The sequence below is a fragment of the Rhinopithecus bieti genome, unplaced genomic scaffold (genome assembly GCF_001698545.2).
Source record: "Rhinopithecus bieti isolate Rb0 unplaced genomic scaffold, ASM169854v2 scaffold_6481, whole genome shotgun sequence".
Classification (NCBI taxonomy): domain Eukaryota; kingdom Metazoa; phylum Chordata; class Mammalia; order Primates; family Cercopithecidae; genus Rhinopithecus; species Rhinopithecus bieti.
The window spans coordinates 2,562,410-2,588,194 of NW_016805314.1; the positions used below are offsets into that span (position 1 = coordinate 2,562,410).

The following is a 25,785-nucleotide window of genomic DNA, read 5'->3' on the forward strand; positions in this document are numbered from 1 at the left end:
CTATGCCTGTCCCCACAGCCCTTTTAAAGCGCGCTTTTTTTTTTTTTTTTTTTTTTTTTAAGACAGAATTTTGCTCTTGTTGCCCACCCAGGCTGGAGTGCAATGGCGCGATCTCGGCTCACCCCAGCCTCTGCCTCCTGAGTTCAAGCGATTCTCCTGCCTCAGCCTCCTGAGTAGCTGGGATTATGGGCATGTGCCACCAGGCCCAGCTAATTTTTTTGTATTTTTTAAGTAGAAACAGGGTTTCTCCATGTTGATCAGGCTGGTCTTGAACTCCTGACCTCAGGTGATCCACCTGCCTTGGCCTCTCAAAGTGCTGGGATTTAAAGTGTGGTTTTTAAAGGTGGGCATCTAGTCACCTGGAAATCTTTTTCCAAAATAAGTTCTACCAGCAAGATTCTGATGCAACAGTTCTAGAAAAGGGTACTTTGGAAAAGCTGAAAGATACCCAAGAAAGAGAGTCACTGTTTAAACATAGTGAATAAAACATAGGTATTATTTTAGATGCATGTGTGTATGTGAATGCATGTACAATACCTGTATCCTTGGCATCTACAACAGAGCCTGGCACCAAAAAAATATCAATTGATATCTGTTGAAGAATGAATAACAACTTCAGAAAAGTACATCAGTCTTTATAATGTTCGTCACTGTTATTGAGATTGTGGCAGAAGATCTGTATGTGTTAGAAAAATCTATCATCACTGTGAAGGACAGGAGAATGCTGTAGATTGTATCTGACCGCATCTATATAGACTATTCTGAATTTGTGTGATAGTTTCAGATGTATATATACATGGAGAGATTAACAAAGGGTTGTTTAGGTATCTGAAGACAGAGCCCATTGCATAGAAATCTAAACGTATGATTTAACTGGTTAACAGAGGTGTCCCAAGTACATACCTGGGATATTGGGAAGAGCAGCCATTCATTGATTCACTATATGTTGTCAGTTTACAGCAGAAAGCCTGGTAGCCAAATACATCAGAAGTCAAGCCTTGAAGAGCTTATCATCTACTTGGAAAACCCAAGTATGCCAACAAATTACAACAGCATGTCAACAACAACACCTATCCTGGAGATATGCACAGGGTGCTATGGGAGTAAAGCCAGGGGAAAGAAAGGGGTGATCAGAAAATTTTCCCGGTAAAGTTGTACCTGCACTGGGTTTCAAATAAGTGGTTGATATGGTGTGGCTGTGTCCCCACCCAAATCTCATCTTGAATTCCCATGTGCTGTGGGAGGGACCTGGTGGGAGGTAATGGAATCATGGGGGCAGGTCTTTCTTGCCCTGTTCTCATGATAATGAGTAAGTCTCAGGAGATCTGATGGTTTTATCAGGGGGAGTTTCCCTGCACACGCTCTCGCTTTGCTGCTGCCACCCATGATGTAAGACGTGACTGGCTCCTCCTTGCCCTTCCGCCATGATTGTGAGACCTCCCCAGCCATGTGGAACCGTAAATTCAATTAAACCTTTTTATTTTGTAAACTGCCCAGTCTTGAGCATGTCTTTATCAGCAGTGTGAGAACAGACTAATACAGTGGTGATCCAAGAAAAGGGAGAAGGAATCATATCTAAACAAATGAACACATATTTGTGAAAACACGGAGTCAGGAAAAGGCAGAATGGTCCATTTGGAGGAAGTAGAGTGTGAACAAGAGGAAGCAATAAGAGATGAATTTGCAGAGGCCTTGCTGGCTTGGGTGCATGTGGGGGGAGGCAAATTTGTATTATGTAAGGAATGACAGGAAGAATGACATGATCATAATTAACTTTCGGGAAGAGCCCTACAAAAATATATTGTAGGTCAGAAAGACAAAGGGCAAGAACAGTTTGGGAATCTTTATAATTAATTCAGATGAGACATGATGATTTAGAGTATAGACCAGGGCTAAAAATATTTTCAGTAAAGGACCAGATAACAAATATTTTAGGCTTTGCGGGCTCTATATTCTCTGTTATCACTACTGAACCTGCCATTGTAGCATGAAAAGAACTATAGAAAATATGCAAAACATTGAGCAAATCTGTGTCCGTATGAAACTACTTGCAGAAATATGTGGCAAGTGAGACTTGATGTATAGTTTGTAACCCTTCTGGGTCACTGCACACTGTACCACTCACAAGTGAACCTATATAGTTGGTTAATTACTACCCACATTAAGAGATTGAAGGAACGTATAGAAATAAAAGGAAAGGTAAAAAAAAAATCACTATAGTTTTTGTTTGTTTGTTTTGTTTTTTTTAGAAATCAAAGACATACCTGTATGGATAACAAACATGTTTTCACAGCCACAAATACACACCTCTTTAATTCCTTCCTTTGGTGGGATGGGACCAAGGTATGTGGGGAAGCTCATTGCTGAGAAGCCACAAACAGGTCACTGTAACTTGACTCTAGTTCATCACTTGGCGTGATTCCTGGTGCCTTTCTTTAGTCATCAGTGCCTCACACCCAGAGTAAATTTATTTGTGATTTTTTTTTCTCCTAATAAAGTCAGCACTTGAATTTCTGCAAGTAGAACAGCCCTGCATTGCCATTTACCACGTGCTTAGGCCACTTGGTTATCTACAAATGATGACAGCAAACGCCTTTGAACAACAGCTTAAGGGAAGTGTCTTTAGGGAAAGAAAATATGGAACAAAGCACCACATTTCTAACTCAAATACTCTTTAAAAATCTGTGGAATGCTATCTCTGATAGTGTCACTGCACTGACAGTTTTCCTCCCAGTAGCTATGGGTGGGGATTAGCTGGCAGGATCCTCAGATGCTCTCTGGGCTCCCAGGGTGGGGGCCCTTCAGGTGGATAATATTTGAGCTCCCAAAAGGGGCCCTGAATTCTCTCGCTCTGTCCTGTCTCCCAGGTTTCTGTCTATTCACATTCAACATATCTTTCCTGAAGCTTCTTCTTAAATGCTCTTCCATAGAGATTCCCCTGTCACTCTATCACTATTAGAGACATTGAAAGCTTACTCTCTCTTTCACTCTCTCTCTTTCTCTCTACCTCCCCTCCTACATTATTATTATTTTTTCTAGTCTAGCAATGATTTGAGGTTTATTTGACCCATTCCCTGCTCAGTCTTCCATGTGGCGAAAAGCCCATCCTGATGTCTGGCTGGGATACAAAGAGGGTTGGCTGGATGGAGCAGAGCCACCTGTGCCCAGTGTGGACATTTAACTTCGACCTCTTTCATACCGTGCTTCAGAACGCTGAGAGCAGTCCCCCAGTCACCATCACTCCTTTACAGTGCCATAGAAATTAAAAGTTAATTAAAGAAAAGGGCAGGACACATTTCCATAAAGCATCCAACACTCGGGGGGAAATTCATTTATAGTCTCCTTTATAGCTGCCGTTGATCAGGTTCTGCCTTCCAGGGTTACAGAGAACTCCCTGGAAACAGTGTCTAGGATTACAAGTTTTACAGCCAAGGGCCTCATTGTTTCAATGTACTGAGATGCAGCCACATAAAACTTAACCAGCAACAAAGGCTGAGTGCCCCCACTCAGGATTGCTCTTCCAAGTGTTTCTCACAGCAGCCTGAAAACACTGGTATAAACGTGGCTTCCAAGGTCTAGGAGTCAGTAGTTGGCAGATAATGTCAGAGTGGTTGGGAAATAATCTATTTTAGCCTGCTACCATGAAGCTCTTTTTACTCCTCCCTCATAAATATCTGCTTCCTAATGGACATGAGAAGAAAGGTGTTTAAAATCCCTCAAATAGTTAAGAATTAGAGGAAGTCTAGGAAGTAACTTGTAACTCCACCATGGTACCATTCACACTGAAAAAATACACATAGATTCTTAGTATTGAACTAGCTTTAACACTGATCTAGTTCATAACCTAGCATCTTCTCCTGCCCTGATAAATGCTTGTCTGGTCATTGGACAATAAATGATTGTTGAGAATTTGCTATGTGACAGGCACTGTGTGAAATATTAGAGTGAGAAGGATAAGACTCCCAACACGATCTACTCAATTTTGTAAACTTCTAGTGACAGGGAAATCCCTACATCTACCTTCCTACTTGGGAGAGCTCTGTATGTCTGAAATTATCATTTAATTACTCACTTAGCTTCTACTTGTTGATCCTAATTCTATTCCTTGAGATCCGCATGATAAACTTTTTAAATTGGAATATAAGTTCCCCCCAATGGAGTCTAATTCTCCTTCTGGACAGATTAATGCAGAGAAAAGGTAGACTACATAAAGGTGTTCCCCCAATGCAAGTAAAGGCATGAGGCTGTCTGTTTTCTAATGGGCAATAGATAATATGATACATCTTGGAGAGTTTCCTTATTTGTCAGCCTAAAGCATCTCTCAGAATCTGAGGGTAAGCACAGAGGGTAACGTCGTTGACACGTGACAACTGAAGGTATTTTACTGCATTCTCATCCTCAAACACAGGATAAAAAGAATGAAAACCAGTAGGAAGACACCTTCAAAGCCATAAATCTATATTGTTTTGTTAAATATTTTCTTTCTTTTTTGTTGACATGCTTATTTTTCTAGACAGATGTATATCCATTGCATTAGAGTAAGAGGTATACCTTCCTGTCAAAACGTCCGTGGAGTAAGACTCCAGAGTTATACTAATTTGTACATAGTTATTCAAATTAAAAACAGCAAGAAAGACCACATTTCTGAACCTGGGCCTGATAGACGACAAGAACCCTATCTTCTTTAGATTATAATAAATGTTAGTGATAGTGATTTTTAATACTCATGTTTTTCTTCTCTATGCATCGATTGTTCTGGGTAAGTATTCTCATGACTCCTAGAGAGGGAAGGGAGAGTAAAGGCAAGAAGTCACAATTGGATCTTCACAACGAGTTTCTCACTCTCTTTCAGGAATCTTAGATACCACTAAAAATGTTGTCTTTTGGTCAGGTATCTGAGTCTGAAATTAAACTTTTGAAGTATAGTCTTTGGAGGATTCTGTTTCTCTTTTCTCTCTCCTTTTAGTATTGATTTTTCTCCTTTCATTTGTTGGTGCTACTTCTTTTCTTGTTGCTGGAGATTTGTTAGAGCCACATTTGTACATGATTTCTTATTTATGCTTGTTTTGTACATAAGCACCAGATGCTTCAAGTTCCAGCTTCCCAACCAGTCAAGAGAGTTCTATAGAAGTCAGGGCTGTCACTCAGAAGAATGAGGAACCCACCCACCTCTCCTGATCCCAAGGCAGTTTCATCAGAGACACAGGGAAGACTGCCCTGTGGACATTGGCAGTGGAATTGATTAAGTCCCTATCAATTGAGGCACTTGAGAAGAGGCACCTATCAGTTGAGGTGTTGAGAAGAAAAATGATATAAGCATATATCCCTAATCAGGAATCAGGAGGATTAACTAAATTTTTTAAGATGGCAGTAGGAAATGGAAAGAAAGTTTGTAAACATTCACAAGTGAGATCATATCTCTCAAAAGAAAGCACTGATTCCAGGTATCCCATGAGAGCTTGTACTCATGCCTGTAAAAAAATATACTGCTATTCTACAGGTATGATGTTACCTTTAAAGAATATGCTCCCTGTTGTGAACATGATTTCTACAATCCTAGAAAGGTGATGGATGATGGTTTTCACTGTGGCATATTATATATTCACATACACCTGCCTTTCCACTGACCTTGGAAAATAAGTCATCCTTAAGACCTTCCAGGTGAGTTCATTGTCCAAGATTCTCTGCCTTGTGGATGCATGCAGAATATCTGGCATTTCTCTCAAGTCTTAAGATGTCTGTGTGTCCTTGGGCTCTGACCACAACATCTCCAAGGAGACATGCTGAAAGCATTCCTCCTACTTACCCATAATGTCTGTTAAAGCCAGAAAGGAAGAAATCACGGAACAAATTTGTATGCAGTTTTGCATTTCATGAGTATGACATACTAGTCAGCCTGACATTACACCTTTCCTGATTCGAAGTAAGATAAGATAAGATAGTCCATAAAATATTAGGAGAGACCTAGAATATCCAAATTCTTGTCCTTACACTGTCTCTCATCAGCTGTTGATCTGAGCAAATCATTTTACTTCTCCGCCTTTCATTTCCTATTGAATGGTAACAATGCCCGTTTTTCCTTTTTCACAGAGTAATTGTGAAAATCATATTAGATCATGCCAATGAAAAAGCTTTATGAAGTCCTCTCGGAAAGGCACGTTGCTGGGCGAAGTTGGTAAAGGTAAATCATGAACTCCACTTGTCCTGTCTTGGCCTTGCCTCACACAATCCCAGTGTTGGGCAACTGAATCTGCTTAGTGGAACCACAGCATGATGATGACAAAAGGAAACAGGATCTGAACTTCTTATACTTTGGTGCCATACTACGAAAATGTGGTTCACATCATGTTAAATAGTTTACAATGCTCGTTTCCTTGCACTGTCTTGCTCTATCCATTCCCAAGCATAAATACAACTTTCTCCATTTTATGGACAAGGAAACTGATATGAAAAGAGGGTGAATAACTTGCACAATCACATTATTGTCTATTAGAAGAACTTAGGAATTCGAGGGTAAGATTTCATGTGATCTAGCCCTATCATATAAAGACAGCAACTGTCTATTCGGTCCCCTCACTTAGACAACACATGTTATTAAGGACTAACTGCAGGCCCAGGCATTTTTGCAGGCACTGAGGAGACACCAGTGACTAAAACAAGCAAAGTTTCTACCTTCGTGAAGCGGCAACATCTTCTGGAAAGGAGCTGACCATAAAGAAGCATAGATAAAATTATGGGAGATGTCAAATATTGCTAGGTGCTACAGAGACAAATCAAGTGGGGTATATGGAGGGCCAGGATGAGTGAAGATGCTATTATTTTATACTGAGGACATTCCCATGTGAGAAGATCACCTGAAAGCAGAGACCTGGCTAAAATCAGGTTTAAGCCATGCAACTATCTTGATGAACAGTGCTCTCAGCAGAGGGAGCAGTAAGTAGAAAGCAGATACACAGCCCTTGAAAGGGACCCAGGGGACATGGTCCATGATCGGCAAGGAAGGCAGAGTGGGCATGGGGTCAGCCGGCTAAGTACGCCATGTGTAAACAGGGGCAAATGAGGCCACACACTGGCTGGGCATTGTGCCAGTCCTCGTGGGCCAAGTGCAGACAGATTTTCTTCTGAATGACTGTGAAACTGTGTCATGGATCTCTAAAGCTCTTTGCTGTGTCCACTTGAGCAGATGATGCACACCAGCTCCTTCCATCCTAACCATTTAAACCTGCATATGTTAGAAATGTCCCCAAATACTGTCGTCTTCAACCTGAGAGTAAGGATGGGAAAGACAAACTTTCCTGTCCCAACTAGAAAGTTTATAGTGAAGTGTGTGCATTTTATTTCAAGTCTTGTGTTTAGCCCTCCCTGTAAGTCAAGTAATCCTTCAAAGAGGCATCCTCATTTCTAAACAAAGTCCCTCTGGGAAACCTCCTGTGTCCATCAGGATGTGCATCTCATGGAAGGAAAGCGAGCTCTACTTACCCTCAGTGGTTACGGGTGACTGTTCTTACCTCCTTCCAGTGCACCAATCAGGTGCCATGTAACACGGTCCCTAACCATCTTGAGAAATTAGATCAATACCCCTTTGCCCATTAAAAGGCTCATAAACATTTGTAGCATCAAATTAGTGCTGGTAGATTTCCCAAACTTGGAACACGTTAAAATGCACAGTTGGGTAAGAAGAATCAATTAGGGCCAGACAGGGTGTTGGAAGTTAAACAATTTGTCTATTTTATGATTCTACACTGTGAAAAGGGTGTGTGGGTGTGTGTGTGTGTTTGTGTGTGTGTGTGTGTGTGTGTTTACACTTTAGTTCAGATTTAAAATCACTCATGTGTATAGTTTGTGTAATTCAATTTATGATTGGAGCAGAAACTACCCACAAAGTGAGAGGTTATTTTTTGAGGAGTCAGAAAAGGCTTGTATTTACAACTTTGTAATTTGTAATTAAGCTTATTGTAGCTTTCCCACCTCCTAAACCTCAGGCAACTAAGCTTAAATTTAGACAGGAAACTAGCAATTATTCAGCAAATACACTATGCATACAATCATCATAATCCAGATTTAAAAAGACCAAACATGGCTAGTTGCCTCTTCTCCCAAATTCATCAAACCATTGACAATTTTCCAACATTTTTTCTGCCTTTACCATCCTTTCTAAATAAAGGCCAAAAATAGGTAAAGAAGATAATATAGAACAGAGGTTATTCACTTGGGGTCTCTGGGCCCCCATGGGGGTCTGTGAATAGAATTCAGGGAGGTCTATCAGCTTCCATGGGGAGGAAAATTACATCTTTATTCTCACTCACCTCTAATTGAAATGTAGCATATCCTTTATTTCTGAATATAGAGAACCAAGCACAGAAGTGTCAGAAGTGCCTGGGACTTTATCAGTGAGAAAAATCACAGCTATTTTTATATCCTATTATACACGTTGCCAATATCTTGAAATATCCTTTTCACTCAACGTTTCTTCCAATTTGTGTTAGTTGTTAGACTCACTGCTAGATTTGAATTGAATGCATTAATCATGAAGCACATGCTACAGCACAATGTTTCAAATATTTTGATAGCTGCATTTTAATACAATTAATTTTCTTTGTAATCCTATCCACATGTCAAAAGGATCTAGAGCTCAAAAATCTGAAGAACCCCAGGTCTAGAGAGGCAAGGGCTGCTGTTCTAAGAGGCTCTGCTGGATGGTGCAGTGTGGACGAACAGCTTCCGCTAGGTTCCTCCCAAACAGGTTTCCCTGCCTTGCCCCTCACAGTGCCTAAAAGTCTACCAAGAAAAGGGTTCACTTTTACTGCAATACTTCTTCCCTGCACATAATTAACAGCACGCAGGAAATTAATTTGTAACTTAAAAAGAAAAGAAGAATATAATTGGCAATAAAATAGTTACTAATCCCAGCACTCGGCTAAGCACTTTACTTAAAATCTCATTTAATCTTCAAAAATCTGTAAGTGGGTACTGTTATTTTCCCCAATTGATAGAAGAGAAGACTGAGATTCAGAAAGGTTAAGTGCCTTGCCCAGTAACACCCAACTAGATCTTTTCTGAACTAAAGTCAATGACTCACTGAGAGTTATTTTTATGTAATGCCCGTTCACATGAAAGAATGTGATGTGAGGGAAGAACAGGAAAAAGTTATATGGCCAGTGCAGGAGTTCAGGACATGCCACCTCTTTGGCACATTGATTATTTTAAGCTAAAAGCACTTGAAAAACAGCAGGCTCAAGAAGAGCATTCTGACCTTCCCTTTTCTTCCTGGAAGCAGGAGCTGTAACTCCCAGGTGAAAGGTGCCTGCTCTAGACCAGGGGAAATAAACATTCTTATCACCAGAGATGGGTAGTTGAGGTGAGACATCTGTACAAACAGACCTTGTTAAAATAATTCTTATCTGCCTTATTTTAGTTACTTTTTCGCAGTTGCCTCTCTTTGCTCAACGCAATATATACGCCCTTAGACCTGGCCAGTTCTGGGCCTACATTTTTTTAAATGGGGGCTCTCATATATATGTAAAAATTACTGAAAAAAATTGTGTATGCTTTTCTCCATTTCATCTCATGTATGTCAGTACCAGCTGGAAAACCTAAGAGGGCAGAGGAAGAATTTTACCTCCCCTATACCAGCAGTTTTCAAAGTGTGACCTGCAGACCCTATGAGGTCCCTGAGACTTTTTCAGAAGGTAACTGTTCTCAGAATAACCCTAAGACATCATTTCCCTTTTTCATTGTGTTAATACGAGTAACAGAAGTGCCGTGGCAATAGTGGGCGGAACTTCTGGCAACTGAGCAAGAATCAAAGCAGTGGCAGCAAACTGTACGGGTCGGCACCGCATGCTTCCTCACCACGCCTGCGCACAGAGGAGGAAAAAAAGAGAGAAAAAAGAAAAGGAAAGAAAAAGACAATGCCTGTTTGCCTGTTTCACTTAAGAATGTCCTTGAATGAAGGAAAGAGTAATTTTAGTATATCTTGACTCCTGAGGACACGTTTAAATATTCCGTACAACCAAAATAGAAAGCATACATCCAGCACGTATGCACACCATAGTATAGTGGCTGTCAACAAGGCCTGCCACCTGTGTTTTCTATGGGAAATTTGGAACTGAGAATTAAAAAAAAAAAAAAAATTTTACCAGTTGTTAAAAAAAAAAAAAAAAGAATATTTGACAGATACCTTATACCCCCAACCCAGCAAAGCCGTAAATATATTGTTCTTTCGTGTCCTTACAGAAAAAGCTTTTGCCGGCAGGAAAAAAGCAATTGTTTGAATTGTGAGCAGAAATATCTGCATTTTTCATGAAACACTGCTTTTCCTTGAATGATCTTGAATGAAATTACAGTTATTCAGAATTGGTATCTTGAAGACGTTTTCTCAAGAAGTGTCATTTCAAGGAAAACAATTGATAGTATTTATTGCCAGTTATAAAATTTGAGCTTTCATGGAGAAAATAAGAGTTTTGGAAAACTTGAATTCATCACCATGACTTGACAGCTTTCCAATATTTAAAGACTTTTCAGATGAGATTGTGGGTGTTATTAATAAGTTTTATTTTTATATTATATAATGAAATGTGTCAATATTTGGAGGATCTGCATAACTCTGTAAATCAATATTTTCCAAGTGATTTTTAGGGTGTGATTTTACAAAATTGAGCATGGTAAAAATATCAATTCAAAATACAAGACAGACCAGCAGATAGGTATTGGGGTAAAACAGACGTATCATAAAATTCACTCTTTTTAGGGATGCAGTTCAATGTGTGTTAGTATAGAGTTGTGGAACTATTATAACAATCTCATTTTCAAAGAATACTATCACCCCACGAAAAAGCCTCTTGCCATTTATAATGATTCCCTATCTCACAACCAGTCTTAAGCCTCTAGTATGCTTTCTCTTTTTACAGATTTGCCTTTTCTTGACTTTTCATGTACATAGAATTGTAAAGTATATGTTCACGACTAGTTTCTTTCACTTATTTTCAAGGTCCATCCATGTTGTAACACGTACGAGTATTCATTCCTTTGTATTGCCTGTATGAGATATAAAAACACACACAAAACTGTTTTTCCTTCTCTCACATCCAACACTTAATACTTCATCACCAAAATATACAGGGGGTTTTCCCCACTCACCAAGCAATTCCCCAGTAGACAGTTAAATTGTGTTAATTGTGTTCAATGGTGTCCTACTATTTAAGTCAATTCTGACATTATCTATTATATTTGAAGTTAGCCTCAGATCACACAGGGTAAGGGCTTAATCCCACAAGACTGCCCTAACTTCAGATGCCAATATCAAGCCCAGGCTGTTTGGTCTGACAAACAACTATAAATGGGAATCACCACAATCCCTTGGGGCAGATTTGCTAGGGCAGTTTACAGAACTCAAGGAAACGCTTTACTTACTACTACCGATTTAATACAGGGATTTTTTAAAGGATACAAATAGGCAGATGAAGAGATGCACAGGGAGAGGCTCAGGAGGATCCCAAGTGCCAGAACTTCTGGCCCCATGGAGTTGGGGTACACCATCCTCCTGGCATTTGGATGTGTTCTTGTTCATCAATCTGGAAGCTCTTACAAGAACTCACTCCTTTTGGGGTTTTATGGCGCTTTCATTGCATTAGCATAATTGATTAAATCGTTGACCACTGGTGATCAAATCAGTGTTTAGGTCCTCTCCCCTCCCTCCAGGTTGGAGGTTGGGAGTGAAATTCCAAGGCTCTAATCACAAAGTGGGTTCCCCTTGGCAAGCAGCCCCTATCCTGAGGCTACCGAGGAGCCCCCAGTCCTCAGTCATCTCATTAGCATGCAAAAAGACACTTAGCACTGAAGAGGTTCCAAGGGTTTTAGGAGCTGTATGGGAGGAAACAAGGATAAAGACTAAATATATATTTCTCATAAATCACAATCTTACATTGCCAAATAGTATTCCATAATACGGATATGCCGCATATTGATTGTGCTTTCACTGGTTGATGGACATCAGGGCTGCTTCCACTTGGGAGCTATCATGAGTGACTGAGTAGTGCCACTATGAACAATTGCATACACGTCTTTGTGGGACATATTGAAACTGCCTTTGCAAAGATTATGACAGAGAGAAATCTAGCATAACAGACTCCATCTTTCTTCTAGCCTCACAGCCTCTCTGTTCTCACTCATTCCTGGGCATAGGCCAAGCTAAGCATGGAAGGGATTTAGTTTAGAGTTTAACTTTGAAGCAGAGAATGATTAATCCTTCCCTCAAACTATTGCCCTCCTTGCCCAGGGAACAAAGCCACTTTTGTAACGCTAATAAAAGGCTATGAGATTCGGATTATGGGAGGGGCCTGAATTCTGCTAAAATGGAGGCATAGTTTGTATGATCCCTTACGGCTCAGGAGTCATGTGGTCAAAGATCTGTTCCTATGGATAACACCACTATTACAGAACCTAAGATTGGTCTTGTGATGTTTTTCAGATTACTGCATTCTGGTAACTGACTGACTACACCCAGTGTTGTCACTCATGACCCAGAGGTGGACTCAACGCACAAGGGCCATTTTCCATACTCCTGTGATTTCATCCCCAACCAATCAGCAAACCCATTCCCTAGCCCCCTGCTCACCAAATTATCCATAAAAGCCTTAGTCTCTGCATTCTTGGAGAGGCAAATTTGAGTAATAAACTCCTCTTCCCTGCTTGGCTGGCCGTGCATTAATTGAACTCTTCATTTACTGGAATATTGTTGCCTCAGTGAATTGGGTTTACCTGAGTAGACGGCAGGAAGAATCCACTGGGTGATTACAATATGATTTCATTTCTCCTGGGTGAATATATAGGAGCAGGACTGCTGGGCCACATGGTAACTCCATGTTTAACATTTTCGCCATGTGAGTGAGCTACTGTGGAAGCTATTCCTCCAGCCCCGGTCAGGCAGCCTTCAGATGTCTGCAGACTCAGCTCGCATCTTAGTTGCAACCTCATCAGAGTCCCTGAGACAGAACCACCAACCTAATCCACCAAGGATTCCTGAGCCTCGGAAATTGTGAAATAAATATTTGCTTTATGCTGTTGTGTTTAGGGTAACGTGTTACACAGCAAAAGATAACCAATGCAGTTTTTGCAGATTTCTCCTCAGCCTCCACACCTTTGCTGACAAGATCAGCTTCAAGACCCTTAACTGCATTAAGAAGCCATACTTTCCTCCCTTTGGTGACCGGTTCGTGTGATGTCCAACGGAAGATAATGTTACAGTTCAGCTACGTACGATTTCACTGTAGATTCCCTTTCAAAATTGGTCTTTGCTTCTCTAAGGAGGAGTGCTTTGACTATGATAAGACACTGGAATGCCAACACAACAGACCTAACAGTTAATCTCTTTGAACGAATAATCATGCCCTACGCATAAAAATTTGCCTTATACATAACGTTATTAGGTTAGTTGTTTAGAAGAAAACTAGTTCTCAGTTTCAGCAAATGTGACAAAAATTAATCAATAAATCGACTGAAGCATAATCAATAATATGAAGAAATGGGAACCGATTTAACATGGGGAAGTGGCATGATAGATATCAAATAATACCTTGGTAGGATATGATGTAAATGTAAACAAAAAGTTGAGAAAGAGTCACACTGTTTTCAGAAGTGATTGTGTTGGAGTAGGTAGCCAGGCAGGCATGAGGAGGACAGGAGAGGTCTCCCCTCCAGGAATGTCAGGTGTCTATCAGGTGATGGTCATGCAGTTGTTAAACTGTCCCTCTAAAATAAGAATTGGTCACAGCCAGCACCAGGGAAAGACAGTCTCCCAATAGACAGAAAACAGTTGAAGCTGGTGATCAGTAGCTTCCCGATAAGATCTCAGGAACTGGGCAAGCAGACTCCAGCATGCATCTATGAGGCAAAATGGCAGAGTTTAACTGGCATATGACCTTCCTCTAGGAATACTCGACCGGCAAGGGAAAAACACCTCCAGTCAGCATGCATAGAACTCCAGTAAGCACGCTGTGCACGCGGCCCCTCCGAAGTGCTGGCATGCCACTATGCATGCAGACACCTACCCCCAGGGAAGGATCAGGAGAGAAGAGACACAAATCCCGAAGCATGCCAACACAGAAAAACCCAAATCGAAGGCCGCACAGCACACTTGGATCTCACAGATCATGCACTTGGCCCTCTTCGACGTGCACTTTCCTTCCTTATGACCCTGCTCTAAAGCTTTTTAAGTAAAATTTCACTCTTGCTCTAAAACTTGCCTCAATCTCTCACTCTGCCTTATGCCCCTTGGTTGAGTTCTTGTCTCTGAGGAGGTAAGAATTGAATTGCTGCAGACCCATATGGATTTGCCAGTGCTAACAATCGTACCATGTTTACATTCACAGCAGCAATGAATGAGGGTTCCAGCTTCCCCACATCCTCCTAAAATCTTGTTATTGTCCAGAGTATTACAGCTATTCTATGGTTGTGAAGGAGAATTTCATGGTGAGTTTGAGTTTTCCTAAAGACTCATGATGTTGAATATGTTTCATGTGATTAACGGTCATTTCTGTATCTTGCATGAAGAAATGTGTGTTGAAATTCTTTGTACAATTTTTAAACTTTTTATTTTGAAGTATTTACAGATTCACAGTAAGTTGCAAGGATAGTAAAGAAAAAACTAGTACATTTTAATGTAACAGATCAAGAAAATCTAATTGATATGGTTTCTGATTTTACATTGCAACTACTTTTTAAGAAAGTATCACTTGTTGAGTTTTGGTAAACTATCAAAGAAGAATATCCACAACTATCATAAAATCTATGAAAATCCTCCCTTTTTCTACTACAGTCTGTGAGAAGTCAGATATTCTTTACATACTTAAAATATATATATAGTAACTAATTAAATATAAAACCAGATATAAGGCAGTAGCTGCGTTCTAAGAAACTTGCAAAACTATAAAGCAATGTCATTCTTCTCATTAACGTTTTTGTAAAACAATATAGCTATTTTTCATAAAAATTATTTACATTAACATGTAATGAAATTTGTATTGCTACTTTTCAAAGAATTAAAAAGCATGAATTTTTTGTCAGTTTTAGTTTGCCATGTGGAAGTATTGCTACATATCCCTCATGAACAAAAGCTCTTTCGAATCCTTAACAATTTCAAGCATGTAAAAAGATCCCAAGACCAAAGAGTGTGAGAATTACTGCTCTAAGTGTTACCCTAGGGAGACAGGTCTGGGTGAGCACCGCACCCCTGAGGCAATGAGGACAGTGTGGCCCCCTTAGGAAGCCGGTGGGTTACGTGAACACAGAGAGAGTGAGGGAGGACTCTGAGGACAGAAGTTGGGGTTTCTCACAGGCACATACATGCACACATGTAAACTCCACTCACTGAGAAAAACTAGGAAGGAAGAGACTATCTGACAGCCTAATTTTCTAACAGTGTATATATGTAGTACTGTGCACATGAAAACTCACATCCATAGCCTATGTGCACAGCTCTCAGGCTCTGGGGTCATCACCAAAACACTACAGTGACACCCTGTTCTGCTTCCTCTGATGGCTCCACCCGACTCACTCATGCTCCCAGGTTCCTTCCTCTTTGACCGGGCCTGCCAGGGTGCCTCCTTCCTCTCTGAAATGCCTCCACAGTTCCTCCCATCTGCCTGCAGGAGGCATGCAGCCTCCTCAGCTTCCCCCTCCCTTGCTCACCTGCAAGAAGCACAGATGCCTTTGAAAACGATACTTGCATTGCTGAACACTGCTGGGAACTAGCTAAGGGCAATGGGAGTGACCCATGTGGAGAGGTTCTGAGCCTCCACCCAGGACTTGGGAGGCCCCACCCAATCCAGAAGGATTTCCCAGAGGCCCCTTTCTTCCTGGGAGTGAGGAGAACTTTGGCTCAGGTATCAGAAATCCCATCCAAGTCCCGACTCTGGTAGCAGCATTAGTCTTTCTGAGTGTCATTTTCTCATCCACAACATGGGTGATGAATTCTCCTCATAGTAATCAAAGAAATACATATGCAAGTGTTTTTAAATACAAAACTTTATCAAGGTAAGCCACATTCTTATGAATAAATCTAAAAGCACATTCTCATACCTAATTCAATGGGTCCTTGTTATTACGTCATAACCTAACATAAAGCCGACTATGAGGTAATGCAGCAGAGAAACGCAAAAGATCTAAGTATCATTGTTTCTAAGTGTGTGTGTAAATATACTTGGAAATCAGAGGAGCATTCTATATTCTCTTCATTTCTTCGAGCCAAGGGTACTTGATTGATTAGTTTAAATATTAAATATGCTCTTTTGTTTTCTCTCAGTTGGACTTCTCTCTGAAATATATTTACTTTCTTCATTTCATTTCAGAATTTGCTTGGAACCACAGTTTTAAAAAACGTGTAATAAAGCAGCTGGAATCTTTGTGATTTAAAATCACAGTGATGATGATGATGATAAATGAAAGCACATATCACTTTGGGGGAACAGCAGACTGAAGGAAGGAGTGGACGGTGCAGCCAGGAAGCAGCACGCATACCTTGTATGCTACACTGAGTTTCGCCTTATGTCCCTACAAAGTATCAGGTTTTCAGAGGTGTGAGTTCGCAAGGAAAGACTTTAGGTCACCATGCCTTAAATGGGGGTGGCTATGTTGGAAAACAAACATTTAACTTATTTCAATTGCCTGGACTGTGCAGAGGAAGAGAATCCATTCTAAGTTAACTGAGTCCCAAACCACATACAGCTGTATAGATTAGGTTTTATATCGTGAAATGCATTCTTCGGTAATGAGGAAACTTGTGTGGGCTTCAGAAACGAGAAAAATCTTCTCTGTCCAAGAAAGATTTAGGAGCAGCATCTGCATCCTGCAGAAGAAATAGACTGGAGCTGGTACAAGTTGGAGTTTGGTTATTATGGCAGCTTCCTACTTTGCCAGACAGAGCTTTCTTGAAAACACACGTGAAATTCTAATGTTAAAGGTTAGCAAAGGCTAGTGTTTTGTAAGAGACAAATAAGAGTACACAACGAAAATACTATCTTCCTAATTACACTTTACATTTCAGGGACAGTTTTCAACAAACTACTTCCCGCATTTCACATGTTCTTAATTTTGTAAACACGTCTATTCATCTCCATCGTTCTCTCAACTGTACTACAGGCTCAGCTATATATAAATATGAGACCTCGGCTTCCTAGCCCTAATATTAACCCTTTCATTTTCTGCTTTCAATTCATTAAAAAAGGGGAAAACGCAACAAAACATTCAAATGATTGTATGCACAATATTACCATAGAAATATCTGCACAAGGCTGACACACTAGACCACTGGCGGACAGGCAGCACTTCCTAAGATCCCTGGAAAGGTTAATACATCAACTGTGGTAGGAAAGACTGAATCTGGTGTATGCAAAGCAGCTTAGGAGAGTCAGGTGTAATTATGTAAGTAAATATTTCTAAAAAGCTGAATGTATGGAAGTCAAAGATGCTTTACTGAGATTGTCTGTTGATTTCTTTCTATTGCAGGGACCTTAATAACTTGCAGACGGCGACACACTTCTCACATTACTGAGCCTGATGCAGAACAAAGGCCTGGAAGGCCAGTTTTCATCTCGAAACTTGAGTTACACTATGTGTCCACGGATTCACATCCCGCTTGCCTTATTCAGTAACTGATTTTTAAATGGAACAACGTCTGACATGACTTTTTTAAAAAGCTGTTCTTAAGTCATTATATAGAGGGAAAATATAATAACCTTATTAAATTACCTGCCCTTGTAGACTGGGTAATGTCGCAGGCCTGTCCCCCGAAGGTCTGTATTGAGACAAGATGCATGGTGAAAGCCACTGCAATCCATTGCGTCCTGCTTCAAGGTGAGTGTGGCAAAAGGAAAACATTCCCTCTAAAGCCCCTAGAGGAAAATTAACTCAAACTGGAGGGACTGAGGCAGCAGGAAAGGCAAAAGGTAGGAGTACTTTTAGTTTCCCAGGCTTCATTTTAACAAAAAAGCTGTTTGAACTCTTTGGGACACCTGAAAAGCTAGATTCACGTAACTGTACTTACTGTTTAACTATTACCACCCCACATAAAAGATTCCATCATCACGACCTCAATCAGCTCTGAAATGTGACACATAAAATGTTATGACATAATAGAAGGCATTCAGTAAATACTTGCTTACTTCTTTGAGGTAGTAGGCAAAATTTTCTTTCTCTTTTCGTCACATAAAAAGATTTAAGTGTGAAAAGATTTGGAGAAATTGCAGCTAAAATGCTATACAAACTAATACATTGTACAAGGCCACAATTTGCCAGGGACTTTTGCAGATATTTTAATTCACTGTATCTCATTTAATCCTGCCAACTGTCTCCCAAAGTAGATATTTTCATTTGCGTTTTCACAGATGAAGGAATCAAAACTCAAAATGTTAAATAACTCGTGTTCTTTATTTAAGTTAAATGTAGCAGTTTCTAAACACCAGGCTCTCAGGATGTTTTACAACAAAGCCCTCACTTGAGGAAATGGGGTATAATATGAAGACAACTATCTTTAGAAGGCCTAGGCGCTTGTTTTCAAACCTGGGCTTCTTCATGTATTAGCTAAGGGACACTAGGTTAGTTATTTCTGAAATTTCAGTTTCCTCAACTGGAAAACAGGAAAATAACTCCTATGTGTTAAGATTATATTGACTATTTAAAATAATTATGTATTCAAAAATGTATATATATGTATAGGCTTATAAATACAAATATACATATATACATGCATCCAAATACATGTTTGCATGTATGTGTCTCACTGTATCTGGCACAGAGTATGAGACCACTATTTAAAACTGTTTTTTTGGCCGGGCGTGGTGGCTCATGCCTGTAATCCCAGCACTTTGGAAGGCCTAGGCGGGTGAATCACGAGGTCAGGAGATTGAGACCATCCTGGCTAACACCGTGAAACCCTGTCTCTACTAAAAAATACAAAACATTAGCCGGGTGTGTTGGCGGGCACCTGTAATCCCAGCTACTCAGGAGGCTGAGGCAGGAAAATCGCTTGAACCCAGGAGGTGGAGCTTGCAGTGAGCCGAGATGGCGCCACTGCACTCCAGCCTGGGTGACAGAGACTGTCTCAAAAACAAAAGCCAGCAAACAAACAAAAAAACAGTTTTTTAAAATTTTACCCTCTCCTTAAGCTAGTTAACTGAGTATGAAAATAAGTTTACTCCTACCGGATGCTGGCGCTTGTTTAGTCTTTTTGTTTTCCTTTAAATCATTTCTTCAAGTTAAATTGTATTAATCTGAATATACTCTTAACATGAATTAGCAAATATCTTCAATTTGCATGTTTACCAACCTTTAAATTTAGAATGATGTTCTGCACAACAAAAGCAATGGTAGCAAGGAAGCTGGAATGACGCAGTTTTTAAATGGCTTTTAAGAGGACATTGTAATTTCAGAAGAAAAAAAATACCACGTATTTTAGACATATTTTTCCATGTATTAATTATTACTTTTAATAATTAGTATTTTTTCAAGAATCCAACAATTTATATCACTTCTCCATGTTAGCTGTTGGTTTATGTCTGCAATGCAGATGGAAACCAAGTTCTGGGTAGGCCAGGTGCATCATCTGTTTCCAGTTTGACTTGATTTTGAAATATTCCAGTGTGTAGTACCTGGATTTCCTACCAATGAAAGTGGTATAGCAAACCTTAAAGATTCACACAGGTTAGAGCTGGACAGGCTCATAAACACTACCATATCTAACTCTGTCATCTTTACAAAAAAAAAAAAAAAAACTCTGAGAGTACAAGAGATGCACATGGCATCTCATGGGTCAAACTGCTAGTTGGGATAAATTCAGGACGAAGCAAGGGTCCAGCTCAGGGTTCTTTCCATTGCCTGTGGCCCAGCATCCTAGCTAGGACACAGATGACTAAGAAAGACAGTGGGCTGGGGAGATATTTCGGACATGGCACTATTGTCACTTCAAAGCATGCTAATAAGATTTTAATGGGGCCTGTCTCCTGGTCTATGCTAGCCTTCCCTTGCCTCATCCCTGGGAGTTACAGAAAAAAGCCCCTGGCAGCTAAACTCTTCTCTAAAGCTTTTCTCTTTGGCTTAAAATATTTCAAATACTTACACACAAGTCAGACCTAAAGTTTCCAGGCTATTCTTTCATAAAAGAAGATTATAACTCAAAAAGCTAACCCTTTATGCAAAACCTTATCTGGCATGGTTACACTGAGATATTTCTTTGAGGTTAAGAAAAAATTTTTTTTAAGGAAACTACTCCTTTTACCTCTTTTAAGATGACTCTCTGCATACAATGTACGCCTGTCTATTGTTAGACTGGGTGTGGGCAGCATCAGTATCTGCCCCACTGAGCAGTCACCATGTATCAGACCCTTCCTGCGTGTAGTTACACTGCATGGGGCATGGTCTAGCCTAGCGTGTGTTTGCAGCAGAAAATCCTGAGCCCAACAAGCTCACTCTAGCATCCAGGCTGGCCTTTGCAGTGACCACAAGTATAGTTGCGTGAATTAATATACATGGGAGCTTTTGACGTAGGAGGACATGACCAAATAAACATATTCAGCTGAAAATAGAGCTAGGCAGTGAGGATGTGTGTGAATATGACACAATGGGTATATTGACTTCTTTCTTGGTGAAGTGATTTTGAGTTGCTGGGTCTCAGCAAACAATATTCCCAAATGAAGGCCTCAGAAGCAGCCTAAGAAGCAAAAGTTTCTCACTGACTTTCTCCAGCCCTCCTGTCTCTGGGTCTTAACCTCCCCTGAGGCTGGCCACAGAATCCAGAATCCCTCTTCCTCAAGGCAGGTCATTGAAGTCAGAACCCCTTTGCCCCAAAGTCAGCCATCCAACCTAAAAATATGACTCTAACTTTCCTGCCACCTTTCTCGGTCAAAACTGGCCATAAAGAAATCATCCAGTTTGCCTTGTTTGACTGAAGGTCATAAGACCCCCACACCCAGAAGGGAGGGACACTGCTCATAGAGGCCAGGAGGAATCTAGACAGGCCTGGCTTGGCTCCCCACTCAGTCAGTTAGCATTAGATCATAACCTTTTCGCCCAATCCTATTTCTACATGATTGTGCATAATTTGTTGAACTTAAGCATGAAAATAGACAATTTTCCCTGTATCACTGATTTTTTATTTTTACTTCTTTAATTAATTATTATTATTATTATTATTATTTGAGATAGGGTTTCACATTGTCACCCAGGCTAGAGTACAATGATGGGATCTCAGCTCACTACAACTTCTGTCTCCTGGGTTCAAGTGATTCTCCTGCCTCAGCCTCCTGTGTAGCTGGGATTACAGGCATGCACCACCACGCCTGGCTAATTTTTATATTTTTAGTAGAGACAGGGTCTCACCATGTTGGCCAGGCTGGTCTCAAACTCCTGACCTCAGGGGATCCGCCCTCCTGGGCCTCTCAAAGTGCTGGGATTACAGGCGTGAGCCACCGCACCCAGTCTGATTTTTTATTTTGAAGGTTCCCATGTACACATCAATAAGTTTTGTGTGCCTTTTCTCCAATTAATCTGCCTTTTGTGAACTGATTTTTCAGCAAACCTTCAGAAGGTGAAGGGGAAAACCCTACAGAGTCCAAAGATGTGTTTAAGGCTCAAATCTGTCACTCACTCACCATGTAACTTCAGTTAACTCACTTAACATCCCTGAGCCTCAGTTTCCTCATTTATAAAATAAAAGTAGAACCATCTATGTCTCCACTTCCACAGGGTTCAATCAATGCTTTGGATTGTGCAAATAAAAGTACTTTAACTGCAAAGCAGTGTGTAAAAATCAGGTCTAAAAATTCTCTGCCATTAGTCATCTAATAGAATTGCAAGTAGGAATTCAATAAATTTGAATGAAATCATGACCATGAAGCAGGATAGGGGAATGCACTTCAGATTAAAAGAAAGAAATAAGAAAGACACATAAAATCTTGAATCACAAAGTAAGGATCTCACTTGAAAGTGGTTCTCTACCCAAAAACATCTATCTATGTTCTTCTATCTGGGGTTCTATGATATTCTTTGTAGGAGTGGTTCCATAACAGCAACAACAACATAGTGGACTTTAATGGGCCATTGTTCAGCATCTACCCTGGGTCAGGCACTATGCTGAGAGCCAGAAATGCCCTGTGAGTGAAGGGCTCATCTCCTGAAGCCACGCTGGTGGGAGAGCGGACAGCGAGCCCCTGGCTGCCACAGAGGGCGAGAGAGCCTGCACTTGGGCATTAGCTCTGCAAGTCAGGCTGCTTTGCTGCATGAGTCAGCATTTTAGCTTTTGATTTACCGATACAGGCAAGTCATTCTTTTTTCCTTTTTAAAAACTAGTATGAAATTTTGAAAACGAGATTTTTCAAGGGGATAAGTAGAAGAATGAACAGAATTCACACACACATACATGCGCGTGCACACACACATACATACATCTTACAAACTGCATTTAATAACCAGAAAATAACACTTGTAAATATCAAATATGGTTTGTTCATCATTCTTTCATAAGCCTTTTCAATTCAAAAGGAGTATATTTTGAAAACTGTACAAAGAAGAAAGTGTATTTTCTATTTTGCTTAGCAGGCGTTTTGCAAACACTGTAAAACTCCATGAAAATGTTTACTACAACTGAACAAATAGGAGAAACGAAATCATACGCTCAGCCCAACAGAGGAAACACAGTTCCTGGCCAGCTACCATCACTTCTAGGCCTCAGCATTAGCATTTAAACAGCATCATATTTTCATGGTATTTCCGAAGCTGCCTGAATCCAGCTTACTGTTTAGAAAGTAGTGACTCAACATTGTTAAATGCATGTAAGGCCAGTGTAGACGCTAATGCAGTCCTCTGTAGACTTGGACCTAGCAGTAAACAGACGGGGGGAGTCGCCAAGACCAAGACCAAATCGAGAGCAATTATCTGAGAACACGGCCCTCCGTAATTACGATGCAGCTCCCAGCCTTACATGAGTGATTATAGCTCTGTAGCCAATTTCAGTGGTTTTATTATTAGAAAAAACTCATAGATAATGTAGAAGGAAATGGCAGGTCATCTGGCCCCTGAGAGTACTTTATCCAGTTGAGCAGTAAATGTTTCTACCACTTCCTGAGAGAGGCAATTCCACGATCTAATAATGGCTATTGCCAGGAATCTGTTTATTCCTGGTGGTCAGCTGACACGTTTTCATATTTCACTTCATCTGTGACTCTCCGAAATTTCATCTCCTTGGAGCACTCTTTAGTTTAGTCCTAGCCATCCTTCTCTCTTCTCCTCAGGAAAACAAAAGTAGCTTAAAATGATTGCACATAAAAGCAAGGATCCACTTTAATGAGATCTTAAATTGTAGGTAGCACTTTCACATACTTGCACACAGAATTGCTTTTGATGTTTACATTATGTGGCCAACAGAAGAACATAAATTGTTTTATTCATGAGGAAACTGAGGCAGAAAAAAGTCAAGTCGTTTGTTCAGGTAAATTCTTGGTGAAGTTAGGGATTCTGCAAAACCAAAGGGATGCTATAAAGTGCATCATGAAATCATCAAATGCTACTTGTGATCCTATTAAGCTGTGGATACACTTTGGCTACATCATCCAAGTAGACCCTTTTTAGCACTGCAGGTGTCTTGAAGAATTGTACTAAGAAAACAACCCCAATTGGTCATCTGGAGGTCTTGTTAATTTTTTGCCAATTTTTGACTTTTTCATCTCAAATTGTACGAAGAGAAGGGAATCATCATAATAGACAAGGAACAATTGTGGATTTTGAAATTTTTGTTTGTGTTTTGGATGCATTGTACATTTTTCACTGTGGATTTTCGTTTGTAATTAGGTTTAGTTTTCACTAACATTGTTAATTATGATGAATATTTACATAAAATTTTTGAATATACAGATGATTTTCAAGTAATACCTTACAAGATATCATTTCCATACTGTGAGGTACACGGAGATCAAGTAGACTGCAATACCCCCGATTCAAAGATGGGTAAAACAAAACTCAGGAAACTTAAGCAACTTTCTTCAGGTCACACAGCTCTGAATTTGCATCTCCGTACTTTGACTTCAAGTCCCTTGATCTTCCTTCTGTATAATGTTATTGCTCATTTGTATTCACTGATCAACTTCTAAAGGTGTGAGTAGTCGCAGAAAGCTGGGTGCCACGAGAAACAAGCCCAGGCTTAGACAGTTTCTTAACACACTGCATGACACATCCTTTTCACTTAGACTTGCTGAGGCCCTTTGTGATTTGAAAGCTCTGTTATAACGGGTAATAATTTGAGCTCACTTAGAAAAAAATCTCAAAAAGTTACAGATGAGGAAAGTGATCTCTCCAAGTTTTTCCAGCCACGTTATTCAGTAATAATCTGAATGGCCTTGCATACTCTGCCATGTTGCAACCGGTTTTATTTTGCATCTGACATCTTGATGGGTATGGAAAAGGACTGTTGGTGAGAAAAGTGGCACTGAGAGAACTCAATTCATTAAAATGACAAGATGTTTCCTCTGTCACAGACTCAGCGTCTCAGGCACTAAAATGCAATAGCCCAAAAGTGCCGAGAACAAAGGAAATCCGACTGGTGACTGTAGATTACCTAGCATGGGAACCTCACCAAAATAAATAGAAGTTACTTTCATTGAGGATGAAATAAAATATTTGTTTTGTTTTGGGGCTGTGAAAGATGATATAAAGTTAAGCCCTCTGCCAGCAGAGCTTCAGGAAAAATAGACTGTCAGACACAGTTAATTGATTTCTTTATGGAAGTAGCTGAAAATAGAGCACACCAGTGAATCTGCTGCAATTTTCTAACATTCTAGACTGGGCTTTCAAGAAGTAGGGATGAGAGACCCGTAGAGCTGAGGGGTTATTCATTTCTGGGGCAGGAATGGAAACCCTGTTAGTGGAACTACTTCTTGCCCTTAACTTTCCATTCCTTGGATCTCTCTGCCCACCACCCTAAGTGTAATGGTTCTTGTAACACCTAACCTATGTATGAGGATACTTGATTTAATCGTGTTAGCAAGGCATTTGGAGTTTTCCAAATGAAAGGCAGTGGAAATGTACAAAACAGTGTTGTGATCCATGTTAATGAGCAGGTTGTTGGCCAGCAAAGTGAAGAGGGTCATAGAAAATGTCACTCAATCTGCATGCAGAGAAGTGACAAAGAAGTTCTCTTGGGGCTCCATGTCCAAGCCAATCTTTTTTATTCATAATAGATGCAGTAATACTTTGATATTGTTTTGGGAAAGGTACTTTGAGAGTGTAAAGTGCTTTGCTAGCACTAACATATTAAGCCTACCTACTTCCATGGAAAGCGGGGAGGTGTTGAGTGTTATTTTCTGAGTTTCACAAATGAAGAAACCGAGGCACCAAGAGCTGCCTTTCCCAATTTCTCACAACTGGGCAATGAGGTCAAAAATAGAAATGATGGGAGGAATGGAATTTTTAGCCCATGAAATCATGTTTGGTTTCTAATATTTTCCACAGGGGCTGTGATTTTTTTTTTTACAAAGGGGATATATTATATATGTTTGGGGTAATGCGGTGCATGAAATTCAGCAAAAAGAAACAGTTGTGAATTATCAAGTGATTTGAACCCTGAACAGTGTCAGTCCTGTAGGCACCACGTCATTTTTAGATAAGTCACTTAATATTCCTTTATGTCAATGTGCACTTTCTAAATAATTGGAAAAAAACTTTGTTTCCTCCCTTTGTTGTATCCCAAATAGGAATCAAAGAGTTGTCCCAGTGAAGTGTGAAGCCCAGTCTAAGCTCGTCTTC

The 25,785-nt window shown here is 40.2% G+C and overlaps 1 protein-coding gene across 5 annotated transcripts in view; it reads right to left on the reverse strand.

The window, feature by feature from the left end:
• Nucleotides 1-25,785, reverse strand: part of OPCML (opioid binding protein/cell adhesion molecule like) — a 1,180,847-nt gene that overhangs the window by 453,227 nt on the left and 701,835 nt on the right. The gene's annotated exons all lie outside the window — the stretch shown is intronic.